We start from the raw sequence: 15,976 nt of genomic DNA on the forward strand, positions 1-15,976 counted from the left end.
CTGGAAAACTCTGTTTTCAGAGGACTCATGTGACTCAACAGGACCCACTTGGATAATTTTCATATTTTAAGGTCAACTGTGCCATATAAAAAATCTAATCACAAGACTAGAATCCATCAAGTTCATGGTCAATAAAGCAGGCAATTCAAGTTCTAAGAATATATGTATTTTATGTGAAACCCAGTAAGGCTATTTTCTTTTAGAATGAAAGAAATATAGCCCTTAAGTAATACACCAAGAATTATTCAATTTAATAAGTTTCCATTCAGAAATATATATTTCTGACTAATTTTCTAACATAACATACCACCAACCCTCTTCACTCTTACCCTGCAAAAATCCACTGAAAGACTGCCTGGTTGAAGCAAATCTGGGAAATTGTTATTTCAAACTGATTTTTCCAGAGTGATGGATGACAATTTTTAAGTAGTACTATGCTCTGGATAATGTACTAGATAATGAACATGCATCCAATAATTTAAACCTCCCAACCACCTGTGGAGTGGTTGCCCATTTGTGAAGGAAGAAACCCAAACTGGATATATTATATAAATTGTTCAGCCTCAGAGCTTGTAAGTAGCTGAGTCAAATGAAACCAAGCCTTAACAATTAGTCTGTGTTGTTGTTGTTGTTGTTATTTTAAACTGCCTGTGTCAGTTAACTTGGGTTTATCTTTCTAAGCTATCCTCTCACCCCAAATTAGTCTTGCTGTGGTGTACTTTCTTCTTAACCATGGCAAATCATACCCACTTTAAGCTTTTCATGATGTCACAGGGTCTTTATGAATTAAACTACTTTAATGCTAATGTTTGTGAGATTATGTGTGATTTTAGATGACTACTCTTGTTACTCATTTTTTTCATTAACCAAATGTTTATAAAATATCCTATCTTTTAGGCAGATAGATAAAGGCCATTCTAAAACAAGTCCTAAGATTTCCTGCTTATTGTTGTACATCATTTTTATAACCCCAGGACCATAAATATGGTGAATTATGATGGTTAATATTGAGTGTCAACTTGATTGGGTTGAAGGATGCAAAGTATTGATCCTGGGTGTATCTGTGAGGGTGTTGCCCAAGGCAATTAACATTTGAGTCAACACCTTGAATTCAGCCTTTAGTGCCCTCATCAGATCATAGACCCTAGCCAAGCTGTGAATGGACTTCTGATCTACAGGACCCAGGACTAATAAGTGGTTGCTATTTGGAGCCACTAAGATTATGGTCATTTGTTATGTTACAATAGAGACAAATATACCCTTTATAGATGATCATCACAGGTACCGTGGTAAGGAATGTGAATTTTATTCTAATATGTGTTGCGCCATTGGAAGACTCTAAATGGATTGTATGATTTAATTTATATTATTATACAGTGCAGAGGCAGATGGAAACATTTCAATTAGAAATAGAGCAAGACTTTTCTTTCTTTTTCAAAAAATTGAAATACTTTTCTACATGTCCATATGTAGAACATTTTATATTTAAAGTTTTAATGCATTTTTTTAGATCAAGGATATTACCCTTTTATAATTTTTCTATCATCCTTTTACCCTTGTCCTTTTTATGTTTTCTGTCCTCTCTTTTATGTGTTTACTTTTTTATTTTGAAAAACATCAGAAGGAATTTGCAGAGAACAGTATCAAAATATCTGACCAAGAATCAACATTTAGCATACTGACATGTTTGCTCCAAGTTCTTGTGTTTTTTAAAAGAAGGGAATGTTGCCGGTTGCGGTGGCTCACGCCTGTAATCCCAGCACTTTGGGAAGCCGAGGTGGGTGGATCACGAGGTCAAGAGATCGAGACCATCTTGGTCAGCATGGTGAAACCCCATCTCTACTAAAAATACAAAAAATTAGCTGGGCATGGCGGCGTGTGCCTGTAATCCCAGCTACTCAGGAGGCTGAGGCAGGAGAATTGCCTGAACCCAGGAGGTGGAGGTTGCGGTGAGCCGACATCACGCCATTGCACTCCAGCCTGGGTAACAAGAGCAGAACTCCATCTCAAAAGGAAAAAAAAAAAAAAAACAAGGGAATGTTATGTGTTAAAGTCAAATCCATTTTGTCTTTCATCCTTATTCAAATTTTTTTTTGAGGAAGTTAAATGTGTCATAGATTTTGTGTGTATCCTTCTAGGACTTTATTGATTTTTAATTTTTTACATACATATGTATGTTTTAATTGTTTGGTGGATTTTTAAATTAAAAATACTATCTTTTACATACTTGTTATTTATTTATATAATGTCATTAAATTAAGTTTGTATAAAGCATATAATAAATGTAAAAATGTTTGCCTAGGGTAATAGGAAAATGGGGACCAGTTGAGGATCTTCTCTGGACATTCAGATGAGCAAAGATGGTGGCTAGGACAAGGGCAATGGTAGTAGTGGTGAAGAGAAATGGAAAGATTTGAGATTTGTTTCAGAGGAAGAGTTGACAGTTCTTGCTGATGGATAGGATGTGGGAGACAAAGGATAGAGAAAACCCAGATAACTTCTAGATTCTTTTGGCTTGAGCAATTGAGAGGATGAGATTGATGAAAATAGAGAAGAGTAAGAAAATAAGAGGTTGGATCATAGAGAATCAGGAGGCCTATTTTGGCCATATGAAGTTTGAGCTGCCTATCAGGCATCAAGTGAAGATGTCAAGCTTATAGTTAGACATGTAAGTCTGAGGTTCAGAAGAAAGGTTAAAATTGCAGATAAAAATGTGGGAATGATCAGCAAAAGGGATCATACTTAGAGCCTTGAGATTACCTAAGGAAAGATTACAGATACAGCAGAGAAAAAGGATAACGAGTGAAGTCTAGAGTACTCCAGAATTTAGAGATCAAAGAATGGAACCTGCATAGCAGTATGCGCAGGAATGGCCAATGCATTAGAGGGAAGCAGGACAGTGTGTGGGGTGCTGGAAGCCAAGAGAGAGGAGGGACGAGTGTGAAATCCAGTCAGTGACTCTACGCAGGAGCTCTTTTACTTTTGATCCCCACCATGACCTTGTGGAGTAAGGAGTGACAGAATTATTATTTTTTTTGACGTTAAAGAGCAGCTTTGAGAGATTACATGACTTTTCCAAGCGGCCTGGCTAATCAGGGGGCCTTCTGAGTGCCTGGTTCCTGATCCCTTTGCCTTTCCAGAGAGCATTGCAGTGACCATGGAACCTTCTGTTGGGTTGTATTACTTTAATGTCTTGGGGCCTATGGCACACTTAACATTCTGTGCCTCTATAAAAAATGAATGCTGTGGTTTTATGTGCTTGTGAGCAGTTTTTATGGGTTTCCTGCTTCCTCATTTGTTATTAGGACGTCAGCTAGCACTTCCCTTTACCCTTAGCGCTCCTGCTGCAGTGACCCTGGCCTGCCTTCTGTTATTTTAAATTTGTTGAGCACTTTAGAATTCACACCTGAATTCCAAATGTGTGGGAGGTACCCGAATTCTTCATAGATGATGCCAGGTGTATATTAGTGGTTTAAATGTTTACAGAATGCTTTGCCCTGTTTAATTGTTAACACAGGATCATACAACGTGAAACAATGTTAACCTAGGGTTTTTGGTATTCTTGCAAACGTGTTCAGGGTTTGTGGTAAATAATAGTACTACATTTTCTCTATTCTGTCATGGCAAATAAATTTGTTCCAAGATCAACCTGTAGCTAGTCCTGGAAAGGTACTCTGATTCAAGTGGAAAAGTACTCGGATTTACTCTTTGGAAAACAATCGCTGTGATCTACAGCCTCAATCCCATGATTGAGAATGTCTTTCCTTTTGGTTTTCTCTGTCTAGCTTAAGAAACACTCAGTTACTGAGATGCCATAAAGGAAAAAATATTAAGGAAAATTAGAGTAAAGCACCAGGAAAAAAAAAACATTTTTAAGACACGAAGGATAAGTTTACATGTACAATGACTTGGTTGATTTGGTAGTGTATAATGAAATTAAAACCATTTCTTCTAAGTGTAAACTACAGCCAAATTTATAAGTAAACTCAATGAACCAGGATTGTTTTTTAATACAAAATTTTAAGATACCAATTTGGACGTTTGGTTCACAAAAATTTAATTCTCCTTGTAAATGAAAATGACACTTATTTATCATCTCTCTTTTTAGTTAAACTATCTTTATAATTTTTCTGCCTATTGTAGAAGGCTGCTGGATTATATTAAAGAAAAAATACCTTAAAATTGTATAGTATTTGAGGACCTACTTCCTCCTTCTGTGGAGAAGTATGTATTCCATTGCATGGACAGCAAGAGAGCAAGGAAAGAGACCCACATTTATATTCATGGCAGGTGGGGTCATCTGAAGGATTTGAAGATGAGCGTATTAGTTTTCTAGGGTTGTGTAACAAAGTACCACAGAGTGAGAAACTAAAACAATAAAAATGTATGGTCTTGCAATTCTGGAGGCTAAAAGTCTGAGATCAAAGTGTGGGGAGAATTGGTTCCTTCTGAAGACTGTGAGGGAAGGTCTATTCCAGGGCCGTCCTCTTGGCCATGTCTTCATATTATCTTTCTTCTATGCATGTCTCTGTGTCCAAATCTCCTCTTTTTATAAGGACATGAGTCATATTTTATTGGGATCACCCGTATAACCTTGTTTCAGCTTGATTACTTTTTTAAAGGCCCTACTCCACATAAGGTCACATTCTGAAGATCTGGGGTTAGGACTTTACCATATTAATTTTGAGGGGAAACAAATAGGGCCAAAAAGATTGGACATATTTAGCTCATTAACATATTAATTTATTAGTCCCTTATACCCAAACAGACACTGCATCAGGAATTGGAGGATGAGGTAACCAATTTCTTACCATTCTATTAAGGGAGACAGATTTTAAACAAATAACGATAACAGAATGTACAGAGTGACATGATTACAGAAGCACAAGGAGCTATCAGAGATGACTATGAGTTGGCCAAATGAGGAAAGTGTAGAGGAAAGTGTCTTGAAACCTTTCCCCTGAACAAACCTGAAAGGTAGAAGACTATAAGATGATGCCTCTGGGGGTCTGTGTATATAACTCAAGACTGTACACACAAATGGGATATCCTTTCATTGAGGTTTTATGCTCTCTCTTTCATAGCATTTATGCATTTTGTATTCTATTCTGTAATATATTTATGTTGGTTTAAATACAAAAATAATCTTTTAAATCTGTTGCTGTCAGGAGAAAGGCCAAGCCAAAATGGTTTCCTTCCTATCACCAGGAATATATACTATTTTTACCTCCTGTTGTGTCCCCAGCCGTTCTAATTTTACCCCAGTCTGAGAGACATGGCTCTGATCACCCCCGATTTTATCCTTGAATTAATCCAGAACATGTGAGAATTGCCTTGGTTTGGACCAAATATCTCAGAGCAAGTAAATTAAATTTGTGTTAGTGTTGATAGATGTTTTCAAACTTGTTACATACACCATAGGGATGCTACTGACAGTTCCATTGTCATGCAGTGACCCTTTTAGGAAGACTTGTGAGAAAAATATTTTATCTGAGGCCTCTGGATCAGAAATATCTTTCTTTCTCCAAAGTGTAATATGGCCCTTTTAACCGATCATTCTTCCTTCTTTGCTTTGGCTGCCAGGAGGCTCAAGACAAAATTACCATTTTTACCTTTAATTAATTTGTTGGGACATTTACTGTTCAGAGTCTATCTGGTAACTTTCCCATTGTTCTCATTTCACTGTTATACCTTTATGATTTCTTAATCTTTTTTTTTAATTTTTGTATTTACTTTTAAATTTATTTATTTATTATTTCAGTTAGCAATTAAATATTTATTGAGCATCTCTTATAAGTTGACTTTCTTTTTTTTAATATATATTTTTAATTTACTTCAAGTTCTGGGTTACATGTGCAGATCTTGCAGGATTGTTACATAGGTATACACATGCCATGGTGGTTTGCTGCCTCCATCTGCCCATCACCTCACCTACATTAGATATTTCTCCCAATGTTATCCCTCCCCAATCTCCCCACCCCCACTATCCCTTCCCTATCTCCCCACCCCCAACAGGCCCCAGTGTATGATGTTCCCCTCCCTGTGTCCATGTGTTCTTATTGTTCAATACCCACTTATAGTGAGAACATACTGTGTTTGGTTTTCTGTTCTTGTATCGGTTTGCTGAGAATGATGGCTTCTAGATGCATCCATGTCCCTGCAAAGGAAATGAACTCATCCTTTTTTATGGCTGCATAGTATTCCATGGTGTTTATGGGTCACATTTTCTTTATCCGGTCTATCATTGATGGGCATTTGGGTTGGTTTCAGGTCTTTGCAATTGTAAACAGTGCCACAATGAACATACATGTGCATGTATCTTTATAATAGAACAATTTATAATCCTTTGGGTATATGGGGTTTCTGGGTCAAATGGTATTTCTATTTCTAGATCCTTGAGGAATCACTACACTATATTCCATAATGGTTGGACTAATTTACACTCCAACCAACAGTGTAAAAGTATTCCTATCTCTCCACATCCTCTCGGGCATCTGCTGTCTCCAGATTTTTTAATGTTGCCATTCTAACTGGCATGACATGGTATCTCAATGTGGTTTTGATTTGCCTTTCTCTAATAATCAGTGATGATGAGCATTTTTTCATATGTTTCTTGGCCACATAAATGCCTTCTTTTGAAAAGTGTCTGTTCATATCCTTTTCCCACTTTTTGGGTGGTTGTTTTTTTCTTGTAAATTTGTTTTAATTTTTTGTAGATTCTGGATATTAACCCTTTGTCAGATGGGTAGCTTGCAAAAATTTTTTCCCATTCTATTGGTTGCCAGTTCACTCTAGTGATTGTTTCCTTTGCTGTGCAGAAGGTCTGGAGTTTAATTAGATCCCATTTGTCTATTTTGGCTTCTGTTGCCATTGCTTTTGGTGTTTTAGTAATGAAGTCCTTGTTTATGCCTGTGTCCTGAATGGTATTGCCTAGGTTTTCTTCTAGGGTTTTTATGGCATTAGGTTTTATGTTTAAATCTTTAATCCATCTGGAGTTAATTTTTGTACAAGGTGTAAGGAAGGGGTTCAGTTTCACTTTTCTGCATATGGCTAGCCAGTTTTCCCAATACCATTTATTAAACAGGGAATCGTTTCCCCATTGCTTGTTTTTGTCAGGTTTGTCAAAGATCAGATGGTTGTAGATGTGTGATCTTACTTCAAGGCCTCTGTTCTGTTCCATTGGTCTCTATCTCTGTTTTGGTACCAGCACCATGATGTTTTGATTACTGTAGTCTTGTAGTATGGTTTGAATTCAGGTAGCATGATGCCTCCAGCTTGTTCTTTTTGCTTAGGATTGTCTTGGCTATGCAGGCTCTCTTTTAGTTCCATATGAAAGTTAAGGTGTTTTTTTCCAGTTCAGTGAAAAAGGTCAATGGTAGCTTGATGGGGATAGCACTGAATCTATAAATTACTTTGGGCAGTATGGCCATTTTCACGATATTGATTCTTTCTAACCATGAGCATGGACTGTTTTTCCATCTGTTTGTGTCCTCTCTTGTTTCCTTGAGTAGTGGTTTGCAGTTCTCCTTGAAGAGGTCCTTTACATTCTTTGTTAGTTGTATTCCTAGGTATTTTATTCTCTTTGTGTCAATTGTGAATGGGAGTTCACTCATGATTTGGCTCTCTGTTTATCTGTTATTGATATATAGGAATGCTTGTGATTTTTGCACATTGATTTTGTATCCTGAGACTGCTGAAGGTGCTTATCATCTTAAGGAGATTTTGGGCTGAGATGATGGGGTCTTCTAAATATATAATCATGTTATCTGCAAATAGAGACAATTTGACTTCCTCTTTTCCTAATTGAATACCCTTTATTTTTTTTTTCTTGCCTGATTGCTCTGGCTAAAACTTCTAACACTATGTTGAATAGGAATGGTGAGGGAGGGCATACTTGTCTAGTGCCAGTTTTCAAAGGTAATGCTTCCAGTTTTTGCCCGTTCAGTATGCTATTGGCTGTGGGTTTGTCATAAATAGCTTTTATTATTTTGAGATATGTAATATAATAATACCATGTATTATTATATGGTCTATATAGTTATATAGACTATAAAATAACATTGTAAGACTATTATATTGCATCAGAGTGTTTATACTATTTTTTTTATTTTATTGAGTGCAGTAGAGATTGCTGTTTATATACCCATTATTGTATTTGCCCTAAGTAAACTATCCCAGTATTTATTCAGTGATGCACCTCCTATTCTACCTCTTGATTTCAAGAACCATGGCTCCACCTTCAGTTCTGGAGGTTAATGTGAGTGGTTAAGAGCTAATTCCTCTAAAACCCGCATAGTGATTCAGGAATCCAGGTCTAAGACAGTTAGCACCTTGCTAGGCCCCTGGACTCCGTTCATGAATTGATCAAGCTCAGACTAGAGAGACAAGAGGGGGAATTTCCAAGGGTACTGAGTCAGACATTTCCAATAACTGAAGAAGAAACCACTGGGTGTCAGAGGGAAGTAAATACACTGAGTAAGGGGCGATCATAAAACTGCAGAGGAACTGAGCTCTAGTTTTCAGGTTAATAAATCCTGAAGTCTAGCTGATTTCCAGGTTTCTTTTTTCCTGAGCTAAATATATTTATTATTTAAGACAGTCTGAATGTTTTTGCTTTGTTTTTGTTGTTCTCACGTAAACAAACCACCTCTGATATGGTTTGGATGTTTTGATCCCTCCAAATCTCACATTGAAATAGGATTCCCAATGTTGGAGTGAGTTCTCACTCTGAGTTCATGCAAGAGGTGGTTGTTTAAAAGATTCTACTTCTCATTTTCTAAATAAGGAATCTGAGACCCAGAGAAATGAGATGTCTAGCCCAAGGTTACTTAGCTTATTAGGCTTGGGCCAGGACAAGAACCAAGTCTTCTTCCTCCCACACTGCTGTTTATGTGGCTACTTTCCCACTATCTTGTATGCTCAACTCTGTGCGACCTTGGTTTGTCACTTAGTCCACACTAACTCCTTGTTTCTCCATTGCAAGAATGGAATTATCCCCATTGGATTGGTGGGTAGAACCAAATGATGTAAACAAGTGAAAGTACTTTGAGCATCATTAAAATATAATGTTTTGTCTTAGGATACTTTTCAACCCTGGGTACTATGCAGCAAAAGCCATTCATTCTCCTTGGTGACAGGAAATATTGTAGAATCTTACAATTGGCAGGCCTACAAAGAGTAAAATTCAAGACATTACGGACAGACAGCATTTTTTTTTCATTTGTTTTAACAACCTTGTTTCATTTTAATAATCTGTGACAAGATGTTTAGCTAATAAGAAAAGCCTGGTAAGTATATTGGGTAAAAACAAATACAGTCAGCACTGTAGGCCTTTCCTAAAATGCTTTCCTATTAACCCTTTCGTCAAGTAGAGCATCAGTACTGCTGGGCAGGCTCTTGTAGGATTTGCCAGCCTTGGAGATTTATGAAGAGTTGGAGTCAAATGACGTAGCTTATTGCAGTGCTGCTCAATATACCTAGTTTATGCATAAGAACTTTCATTTAAAAAAAATAAAGGGTAGAATATGGAATATTTGAGGGTGTGTGAGGTCATGAGCATGAAATGAAAGGCATATTCTGTTCTATCCCTCAAGCTTGCTCTTGCAAATACTTATTTAGGTAATTTAAGCAACTTTTATTTATTATTATAAACTATGTGTGCTAGGTAAATTGCTACATGTTGGGGAAATAGAGGGAACAATTAGACCAACTGGGTTCCTCCCTAACCACAGCTATAGTCCCTTGAGGAAAATACATGGGTAATGATATGTATTAAGCAAAGTACAAAGCCCTATAGAACTCGGTTGGACCCTATATTATTTCCAGAGATTGACTGAAATAACAGAGTGTGCCTTTGGGCAAGTTTTGAAGTCTGACAGTCAGTCACTATCATTTGCAGTTTAATTTAAACTTTCCACTTCTAAAATTTCAGGATGCTCTATTTATCCTACTCCTATATTTAATAATAATGATAGCAAAATAACTACTACTTAATAAGTAATGTGTGAAGTTACAAATAGCGTCTTACACAAATATTCATGTTTCATTTAACCCTTCAAATAACTCTAGTTTCTGTCAGGAAACAGAATGCAATGTAAGTCTTTTGTAACTTTGTTGCTAATTCTTCATAAAATTTTCTTCCGCTCATCTAAATTGTTTTTGCCAGTCTTTTAGTCAAATTTTTCCTATTAATATATATTTGTATAATTAGAGGAGGATGATGATGATAATGACATGTTTATTGGTCCTCACTCCTTTGCTAGACACAGGCTAAACCCATCACAAAGTATCTTTTCATTTAATTGGCTCAAGAACCTTATGAAGTGGGTTCATTTTTTTCTCCAATTTTGACAGATGAGGAAGTGGAGGCTCAGAGAAGTTAAATTTTCCTCATAGACACACAACTACTTAATGAGAGACCTGGAATAAAGTCTGTATCTTTCCATGTGTTAAGCTTGAAAATTGCATACTATGTGCTATTCAATTTTCAAAAGAAGTAGTGTAGTATTCCACAGACAAAAGATGCTACCCAGGAACGGATGATTTTCTATGTCTACTAGAAGACCATCATGTAGAACTCTGCCTAGACTGCCCTTTCTAGTTTTGCCACTTGGCTGACTCCATTGTTTGTTTACATTTTCGTAATTGACATTAGGCTTCCAGTTAATCACAGCCCATTGTCCACATACACTTATCACTTCTCCCTCCCAAACCCTTGAAATGTTGGCAGATAAGTACAGATATTGATCTGCAAGAACAAAAAGAATAGTAGGAAAGACAATAATGAATGGAATGGCTCAACCACTTTTCTGAAGATAGGAAACAGATGCAGGCATGGCAAGCAACTAGCAGACTAGAGAAAGTGCCTCCTTAAATGCCTGCAGATGACTTGCCCATGGAGCCTGAGAAACTCTGCAAGAAGAGTGCAGGAGCTGTGGAAGGCTGGAGGGACAGGCTCAAGCAGCATGACTGGCAGACCCCTGAGGGTGCAGGTTCCTCCCAGCCTTCATAGCCAGAAGGTGGTTTCGTGCCTGCCTTTTACTATCACATAGGAGAAAAGTCATTTTTTGAGAATAAACTAGTGGGACTATGGTCTATGGTCTAGTCAGGAACACCAACATCTGGCAAAAGTAAGGTAGCATAGCATGGGGTTAAATGGGATTAAAGAAAATCTATATAACAAACTTGGAGACCCTCAGCACCCTTCTCCCTTGCTTTTGAAAGCCAGCAGCCAGACATATGTCTTACTCTTTAACTTCTATAGAAGCAGAATGAAAGGTCATTTTGTGTAGAAATGAAGTAAGTCCAGAGAGATTTTTAGAGACAGACATGTGGAACTCTCCATCAGCAAGGATGGCTTGCCCTTTCATTACCCCGAGTAAAACCCAGCAATTAAGTATCTGCCCATGCTTACAGTGCTTCAGATAAAACACTTGGTACTTCACTCTTAAGAAACAAGTGGACAATCCAGGATAACTGGGTATTTTGAGAAAGACTTTCCTCGTGAAAGAGATGAAAACACACAAAAGATCAGCCAACCAACCAATGAAAGAAACAAACCAATGAAAACAATAAGGAAAAGGAATTCAGTGAAATAGAGACAATGTTGGGAACAGAGGAAATCTTTTAAAAAGCTGCCATTAATAACTCCAGAAAGACCAGAAATTTTGTTACATCTTTAGAATAACAACAGGAAGCTAGGGAAAAGGAAACATCAGGGCACTGACTAGCTTTTGGGAAAAATATTTTTATTTCACACACCAGAACAGAAATTTAAAAGTGCATAAAACTTTGGAAAATGACTTTCTTGAAAAACAAAAGGAATAATGATGAATAAGAAGGAAGGAAAGAAAATTAGAATCTCAATCTAGGAAGCTTCACCTCTAAGCATGAGGAGTTTCAGAAAGAGAAGATAGAGAAAAAGGAAAGGATAAGATAATTAAATGAATAACATAGGAGTATCTCTCACAGCTGAAATATGTGAGCTTCTACACTGACAGGCTCCTTGATTGCTCAGCACACGGTACACAAGAAGACCCTACATTAAAGAAAGAGAGGGGGAAGGAAGGAGGGAGGGAGGGGGAAAGAAAGAGAAAATTGAGAATTCAGAATGGCTTCCGAATGTTCTAGCATTCATCAACACTGAATACTGGAACAAAAGTGCATTATTTTCAAAACTTGGAGGGATAATTATTTTCAACCTACTATTCTATAGTAAGCCAAATCATCAATTGAGGGTATAAGGTAGGATACAGACATTTTCTGACATGAAAGGCTCAAACGTTTTGCCCACTACAGATCTTTTCTTAGGAAGCAAATGAAGAATGTTCATTATAAAATGAGGGAGTCAATCAAGGAAGAGAAATACGTGGGATTAAAAAACTAGGCCATGTAATGCCTGAGGTAGAGGAGAGTGGAGAAAAGAAGGCTTAGCATGAAAGCCAGGTAGCTGGCCTGGAGATCAAAGGGTCCACAATAGCAGCAGCAGAACTGTAGGCTGTGGGAGAGAGGGTGCAGAATGGATGGGTCGAAGAAAGGAGGGCAGGAGGCAGAAATGGATAGAGTGTTTGAAACTGTAGCCCAGCATGTGCAAAAGTTACTGATAGATTTTGAAAGATCTGTTGGGGCATTTAGGACAAAAGTAATAGTAAATATGTTTAAAAATGGAACAGAAACCAGAGTGTATTAAGAACCCAAGGAAAAACAATAAGTTCTAAGAGAAGGAATATGTAATTATGCTGTATTACATGGTTTAGTAATAAACAACATTTATAGAGTCATAATGATGCACCCAGTATTTGATATATAATTAAATTGAGGGATGTGGGTTGAGGATGGCATAAGAAAGCTAACCCCTTAACTTCTATAACAGGAAGTCAATACAAAAGGTTGAAATTTTATAAAACAGGATTTAGCAGTATAAGCATCTTATTTAAAGATATGGTAACAATTACCAGGAGAAGAAGGTAAAATTATTGTTCAAAGAGGTTGGCTCTCGGGAGCAGGACTGGGGTTTTCATGGTGACTGGGGCAGGAGATTAACATTTTCTCAGTATAGTTTATTTCTTTTTTAAATAAGAGCATTTATTATTTAGATGAAATAAAACAACCAGTCTTAAAAATCATACTTTCTGTGCAGCGTTTCTTGATGCCTTCCAGGCAATCAAAATTACTTGTCTTCCCCTGTTTTCCCATGCTACTTTCCCCTCCTCAATTGTACTCATCTAGATTATATGACCTATTTTGCTAGTTTTATTTATTTGTGATCTTGCTTTTGAGACTAGATGATGAGTTATTTGAGTCGGGGTATGACAGATAATTCCAGAATTGTCTTGGTTCACATCGCCTTTATTGTCTCAGTAATGTTTTGATGTGGTCCATAGTCTAAAACAAACACTTGACAGGTCTGTTTATTAGGTAATTAGGTCCAAACAACTTATGATACCTTTTGTAAATATTTCAGAAAGGAGCACCAGGAGTTTACAGCACATGTTATTAATATCAGAGAAGTCCCAGTTGGTGTCCCTCAAATAAGACAAAGCAACTTCCCCACAACAAGGGTTGCTAAAATTGCTAACCACAATAATAGTGAAAATTTAAAATGAAAGAGAAAAAGATGAACCCAGAATTCTGCCAGTCAAAAAAATCACCTGTTTTCACTTCCATATTTCTATCTAGTTTTTTCCATATGCAGAAAATTACATATTTTTACATATAATCAGTAAAGATGTAATTCTGTGTCATTATTTTCTCAAGACTCAGACACAGATTTCCTTGCTGGTACATGGTCTTCATAATGGTCATTTTCAACAGCTGTATTATATTTCATCAAATTTTAGTGCTTATTTAAACATTTCCTTATGAATGGATATATTGATTGACTTTTTCTTTCTCTACAATTAACATCTTCCTACACATTTCTCTATTCTTCTTTGTGATTATTTACCTAAGTTATTTTCTGGTAGAGGCTAAAATGGGTATAAATTTTTAGAGTGTAGGAATCTTAAGTAGAGAAGTTGCTTTGTTAAACCTTAAATTTAAGGCATGGACACCCTCTAAAGCCATGTGCCTCTCTTGACTCCTTTCTGTAAGTTTCACTTTCTCACAAGAAAGTTTATCCATTTGCTGGCAAACTCAAATTTCTAAAATCCTGAGTTTCTTGAGCCCCATGCAGTATCATTTACTTGACATGCTGGCCCCCATTCTGTCTTCAGGAGCTGTACAAAACAAGTATGTTATTTTCTTCCACATGGCAGCCCTTCAAATATTTGAGGATGATGATCATGGACAAGTTGACCTTTGTACAATCTTTTGACTAAAGTATTTCCAGTCTCTGACTGTGAATCCTCCTACATTCACCTTTGCCATTTTCTGCCCCAGTTACCAAACTTTTTCCATTCCTGCCAAATATCCACCGCTCCTTCAATCTCCTCCATGGGCTGCCCCTTCAGATCTATGCCACTGTATCCTGTTAAATCAAATATGCCACTAATTGTAAGATGCAATATGATTTTTAATTTTTTTTAACTAAGAAACAAACAAAAACCACTGCCAATTAAACTCTTACATGTTATCAATAGCAAAGCACACCTCAGTTTCAGAGATATTAAAATAGAAAGAAAAATGTGTCTGAGAATCAATGACACATAGGAAGGCAGTTGTTTCTTTTCTTTCTTAATTTTTTATTTCCATAGGTTTCTGGGGAACAGGTGTATCTTGTTACATGAGTAATTTTTTTAGTGGTGATTTATGAGATTTTGGTGCACCCATCACCTGCGAAGTATACACTGAACCCAATTTGTAGTCTTTTATCCCTTACATTTTGCCCATCCTTTCCCTCTGAATCCCCAAAGTCCATGGTGTTATGCCTTTGTATTCTCATAGCTTAGCTCCCTCTTGTTAGTGAGAACACGTCATGTTTGGTTTTCCATTAATGGCAGTTGTTTCTTCCTAGGTTAGCTCCAAACTGTCAATGTGCCTTATAGCGTGACCTCTGAAACTGGAAATAGCATCCCAAGGATGTTTAACTTTCTCTGAGAGTGGCTTGTTGTGCTGCCCAGATCCCTTCCAGTTTGTACTTTGCGAGTGGGTCCCTGGGTGGGGAGTGGTTTCTGGTGTGTGTGTGTGTGTGTGTGTGTGTGTGCATGTAATATGCGTTGTGGAGGTGTGTCCCTCCAGCATATGGATAACGATATAGTTCTATTCCAATAATCATTTATAGTAGGAATAATTGCAAAGTCATTACTTGGGAACAGGGAAACTGCAGTCAAAGTTCTGATGCTGAGTATTGAAATCTGCTTAAAAATATAGCAAATCTGAAAAACTATTGAAGTTATGGTCACATCTTCAAATGCAAATGGTGTAAGCTTTGACAATGTCACAGTAATAATTTAATAAATTCAGGATGGGGTAGAGAGAAGATGTGTGTTGGGAAGTATAAGTATTGTAATATTCTCATGTCAAAGAATCCTTGAATGGTATATAAAGTTGAAGCATAGTTTAAAACATAATTATCCAAGCCTCTTAGTAAATTCACAAATCATATTCGTGCCTCTAAATTTAGCAATCTAGAGGGATCATTTAAGAATTTATTTTTCTTGTTGGGAAGAAAATTGAATAACTTTTAGCAATTTATTTAATTCTACGTGATTTATACTCTCTTGTAAATTCCAATAAAAGCAATTTAATGCTTTATCAATGGTAGTATTTATAGTATAATTCATTAAAAATTTTTATTTCTAGGTTTTCTAAAGTATAGTTGATTCAAGAATTCATGGTTGGTGTGTTCTATAAAATTGCTAGGGGCTGGATGTAGTAGGTCATGCCTGTAATCCCAGCATTTTGAGAGGCGGAGGGGGGCAGATCACAGATGGAGACCATCCTGGCTAACATGGTGAAACCCTGTCTCTACTAAAAATACAAAAATAAATTAGCCGAGCGTGGTGGCATGTGCCTATAGTCCCAGCTACTTGGGAGG

The 15,976-nt window shown here is 36.9% G+C and overlaps 1 protein-coding gene across 11 annotated transcripts in view; it reads left to right on the forward strand.

Annotated features, from left to right (window-relative positions):
* LOC103792108 (uncharacterized) overlaps window positions 1-15,976 on the forward strand; it is a 342,458-nt gene that overhangs the window by 4,493 nt on the left and 321,989 nt on the right. The window contains exon 3 of one of the 11 annotated variants that reach the window (XR_013533196.1): window positions 1-15,976. This exon is cut by the window's right edge and continues 26,278 nt beyond it. The exons of the other annotated variants lie outside the window; for them this stretch is intronic. The gene's annotated coding sequence lies outside the window, so the exon portion shown is untranslated. 11 annotated transcript variants of the gene reach the window in all.

The sequence above is a fragment of the Callithrix jacchus genome, chromosome 3, assembly GCF_049354715.1.
Source record: "Callithrix jacchus isolate 240 chromosome 3, calJac240_pri, whole genome shotgun sequence".
Lineage (NCBI taxonomy): Eukaryota > Metazoa > Chordata > Mammalia > Primates > Cebidae > Callithrix > Callithrix jacchus.